The sequence below is a fragment of the Elephantulus edwardii genome, unplaced genomic scaffold (assembly GCF_000299155.1).
Source record: "Elephantulus edwardii isolate Elephantulus edwardi_28Jun2011 unplaced genomic scaffold, EleEdw1.0 scaffold00016, whole genome shotgun sequence".
NCBI lineage: Eukaryota > Metazoa > Chordata > Mammalia > Macroscelidea > Macroscelididae > Elephantulus > Elephantulus edwardii.
In genome coordinates this window covers 17,654,431-17,659,424 of record NW_006399766.1, presented here as the reverse complement: position 1 = coordinate 17,659,424, position 4,994 = coordinate 17,654,431, and the positions used below count along the sequence as shown (strand labels likewise).

At 45.7% G+C, this 4,994-nt stretch overlaps 1 protein-coding gene across 1 annotated transcript in view; it reads left to right on the top strand.

Annotated features, from left to right (window-relative positions):
• Nucleotides 1-4,840: 4,840 nt before the first annotated feature.
• The window catches only part of MOSPD1 (motile sperm domain containing 1), a 42,922-nt gene continuing 42,768 nt past the window's right edge, over nucleotides 4,841-4,994 (top strand). The window contains exon 1 of the mRNA XM_006881813.1: nucleotides 4,841-4,915. The gene's annotated coding sequence lies outside the window, so the exon portion shown is untranslated. The remainder of the gene's footprint in view (nucleotides 4,916-4,994) is intronic.

Genomic DNA, 4,994 nt, shown 5'->3' with positions numbered 1-4,994 from the left:
AATTCAACATGTTGTCTTTGGGAGAGATTCGAGGAGAAACGAAGAACAGAAGTGGGTTTCAACGATTATCTCTCCCTCTGGGAGTGTTTGGTGGGCTAACAATGTTAATTGCAAAATTGATAAATAACTAGGATGAGTTCAGGGAGACCAACGATGGACAATGAAACCAACCAATTTCCAGTCAGGCTTTGCGGAAGGACCCAACAGAAAACTAATACACTGAACACTGAGGAACCAGGGGTCCTTACAAGATTCCCAGTGCCCCAGCAGTTTGTCTTTGACAGTGACCCAACCTGGTGAACTCAAGCAGGTCAAAGACTCTTGGTCTCCATTTTAAATTCAAGGAAACACCACCACCAGCGTGTAGCTTATAATATAATTGAAGAGAAAGGACATTAAATCACATAAGAACAACACAAATAAAGATGTGTGCTATTGCATCACACAGATGTAGACAAGCCCTAAAGGGATGTGGAGACCAAAGGTGTCCTGCAGCAACCAAAGGCCCAAAGCCTCCTAAAGGTAGGAGAATTACCTGCATGTGGGAACCCAGTTCGTTGCTCTGACACCGTGAAATTATTCTCAAGTGAGCTGTACCAGTTACATTTTCCGCATCCACATATTGTACCACAAACCAGTCTGACCTGTAGGGGAAGGCTACAAGTTCTGGTGCTTTTGCAATGCTCTGCTGCCTAACCAGTTTGTGTTTGCAAAAGCAACACGTGGCCAGGCCAAGATCGAGATATCCTAGGGAAGGCAGGGCGGTTGTTGCATGAGGCCCAGCCTGGGGTCCTTTCTGGGCTTACTTAGAGTCTCAGATGCACTGGAGAGAAAGCATAAGATTTCATAAAATTGTGTTGCTGTCTTTTCTGGACCAGATATTGTACTAGGAGCTATGGGGTGGTTCTGAGGAAGTCCTAAGCTAGGTAGGAGGGGAAGGCAGACATGCGAATGATTACCTGAGTCCGGAAGAATGGCTCAACAGAATAAGCAATGATGTACAATGATGGGTCAGGAGGAACCTGATCTCATGGAGGATCCTGGATGGTTTATTGAAGGAATAGCATTTCCAATGGACCTTGAAGGAGAAAGAAGACATTTTACTGACAGAACAGGACATTATTTAAGGAGGGAATTTGTGAGCAAGGGCCTCAGAGGCCCGAGCCCAAGAATCTACTGGTGATCCATTGATTGGGTAAGGCTTTTGCTAGGTGCAGTCAAGTCTGCCCAGTGATCCATATACACGGGAATAAAATCCTGCCTGGTCCTGCACCATCCCCATGATTACCTGTGGATTGGACCATGGTGATCTTTAGAGTTTTTATTAGCTTTTCTTCCTAGCCTGTCTTTGTCTGGAAGCTCTGCTGGAATCTGCTTGGGAGAATATTTACACAAACTTGCAGAGGCTTACGAGTGGTGGCTGATATAAGGTGAGTAGGGCAACAGGGCCTCAATATTTAGAAAGACAGGGTCCTGGTGGCACAGTGGTTAAAACACTCAGTTTCTAACCAAAGGCCAGGAGTTTGAACCCAACAGCCACCTCAGAGGAGAAACATGTGACAGTCTGCCTCCATAAAGATTGCTGTTCTGTGCTATGCAGTCAATTACGTAGATAATGACACTGAACAATGGCTCTGAACTCTGCTCTATCCTGAGACATTCACACATCTCTCACACACCTCACCCCATTGTCACAGTCACTGTGTCAGTCTATCTCATCCAGGGTCTGCCCTTCCAAGCATGATTTCCTTTTCCAAGGACTAGTCCCTCCTGGTGCTGACATGCTCAAAGTATGCGAGACAGTGCTTCAACATCCTTGCATCTAAAGAGCAAATTGGTTTCACCCTTTCAGGGACAGACCTGTTTGTTCTTTCGGCAGTCCATGGAATGTTCAGGACTCTTCTCCAGCAGCAAAACTCAAAGGCATTGGTAATTCTTCTGTCATCCTTCCTTATTCATTGTCCAGCTCTCAGGTGTAAGGCATATAGGGCTGTTCTACTTAGTGCTTTAGGGTCATGATTAGTCAGGATCTACTCTAAAGCACTGGGTTGAATTTTAAAAAATAAATACTTGTAGGGAGGAGTTCTGTGGAAACTGCTTTCTGTTCTGAACACAATTATGTTCCTTTGTGAACATCATTAGTTTTAAAAATTCTGTCTCTAATGAATCTCCAAGGTCCGTATGAAAGAACCTTTTTTTTTTTAAAAAAAAAAATTCTTTTTTGTGTCTATACCGTCAAATTGGATCTGACTGGTATAAGAGGAGATTGCCCCTCCTCCAGTAGAGCATCTGGTGGATTCAAACCGCATACCTCTGGGATTGCAGTGCAGCTTCTTGCCACTAGGCCTCCAGAGAGAGCTCTCACAGCCTCCTTTTAAGAGGAAGTTTGTTTGGTTGTTTGTTGTGTTTTTTTGTTTGTTTGTTTTTTTTAGCCAGAGTTGACTGAGCTATGCCAGGCTCAACTGTCTTCTACAAATGGCCAACTGATTAAGCTACAACATTGGTACACTGGAAAAGGATTATGGAGACTTAGTTGTGCTAATGCGAAGCCTATACATAGACCAAGAAGCAGTTGTCCAAAAAGAACAAGGGAATACTGCATGGTTTAAAAATCAGGAAAAATGTGCACCTATGTAATATGTATGCTGAGGACACAATTTAAAAATTTGGACCCTGTGAATAAGGAAGATTCATCAACAATCTGTAGGTGACACAACACTGCTTGATGAAACTGAGGAGGACCTGAAACGCTTGCTGCAGAAGATCAAGGACTGAAGCCTTCAATATGGATTCAAACTCAACACCAAGAAAACAAAGATTCTCACCACTGGGCCAATTGGCAGCATCATAATGGAAGGTGAAGAGATTGAGATTGTTAAGTTTTGGTTTGCTTTGCTCCACAATCAACACTCTTGGTACCAGCTGCCAGGAAATCAACAGGCGAACTGCACTGGTAAAGTCAGCTGTCAGGGACCTCTCCAGAGTACTGAAGAGCAATGACATCAGGCTGAAGACTGAGGTATGCCTGATCTAGGCCATAGTCTTTGCAATTGTGAGCTATATCTGTCAGAGAGCTGGACAATGACTAGGGATGATAGAAAGAGAATTGATGTGTTTCAGCTGTGGTGCCGGAGAAGCGTATTAAATTACCATGGATGGCTAGGAGGACAAATAGGTTTGTCCTGGGGAGGGTGAAGCTGGGCTGCTCCTTGGAGGCAAGGATTATGAACCTCCATCTGGACATACTTTGGGCGTATTGCAAGGAGGAACCAGTCCTTGGAGAGGAACATCAGGTTTGGGAGAATGGAGGGACAGCATAAGAGAGGAAGACCCACCATGGGATGGATTGATTCAGTGATTGGTGTGATGGGAGTAGATGTATCAGAGACAGTGAGTTTGGCACAGGATAGAGCAGGATTTAGGGCTTTTGTACATAGGGTCGCTATGAGTTGCAAGTGACTTGACAACACATAACAAACAACATGAATAAAGATGTGACATCAGAATTAGAGCAAGACTCATTAACAATCTGAATTATGTAGATGATACAATCTTGCTTGCTGAAAGTGAGGATGACTTGAGGCACTTGCTGCAGAAGATAAAACTAGTTTTCAATATGGATTACCTCTCAATATCAGGAAAAGTCCCCACCAACAGGTATCATGACAAATGGAAAAAAGATTAAAGAAGTCAACGATTTCATTTTGCTTAGATCCACAATCAACACAAATGGAAGCAGAAGTCAAGGAATCCAAAGATGTGTTTGTTGTATTGGAGAAATTCGCTGTCAAGGACCTCTCCAAAGTGCTAAAGAGCAAGAATGTCAGTTTAAAGATTAAGGTGTGTCTGATCCAAGCCACAGTCTTTTCAACTGCTCCCTATGCATCTGGGAAACCAATAAGGGTGACAGAAGAATCAATGACTTTAAATTGTGGTGTTGGAGAAGAGTATTGACTATCATGGACTGCCAGTAGAACAAGCAAATCTCTGTTGAAGAAAGTGCAAGCAGAGTGCTACTTAGAAGCAAGCACCGGGAAACCTTTTCACTTGCTTTGGGCCATGTTGTCAGAAGGGGCCAGCCCTTGGAAAAAGAAATCATCTTTGGAATGGTGGAGGGTAAAAAAATGAGGAAGCCCTCAACGAGATGGATCAACATAGTGGCTGTCAAACACAATGGGCTCGAGCATATCAGAGATGGTGAAGATGGCGCAGGATAGGGCGCGGTTCAGATCCATTTTTGTAAGGTCTATGAGTCTAGTGGATTTGACATAACTAACAACAACAGAGACTTAAAGTGGCTCAGACTTGGTTCCACTGGTGTTGCAGAGACAAGTAAGGGTTTTAAGCCGAGCAGGAACATGGTCACACCCGAAGTAGCTAAATCCTTCTGTTTCTTTCTGAGGGAGAGAATGTAGATAAAAGGCAAAAGTGGATGAGGGCTTCAATCCGGGGGCAACTGCTGCAGTTCAAGCCCAAAGTAATGGGGCCGAAACACCCTGGAAGGGAGAAGAGCTGAGCAAAATCTCAGAAGCAGAATCAACTAGGCGTGGGTACTTATTGGATGTGTTTGTGTATATGCAGGGGCGGAGTCAAGGGTGACCTCTTACCAAGTGCAAGGAGAGAGAGTGCTTTGTGTGAGTCTCCAGGTCAGGGTAGGAGCCAGGAGGTCAGGCGAGAGAGAAGGAAGAACGTGGAGGCACAGAGCCCCCGGAGGCCAGGTGGCTGCGGCGAGGCCCCGCCCCGTCCCCGCCCCCGTCCCCTCCCCTTCACCTCTTCCCAGAGCAGCTCATCCTCGAGGGTGAGAGCCGTGGCATTCGAGTCCTCCGGTATCCCAGCAGGCAGTGCAGCCGCAAGCCGCTGACAAAGGAGCGAAGGAGCAGTCACAGCTGCTTTCCGAGGAGCCGGTGTCGCCGAGGTGAGTCCCCCACCGTCCCGTCACCCACTTCCTCCGCCTCGAGCCGACGTGGAAGTTACGTGGCGAGGAGACCCGCGGC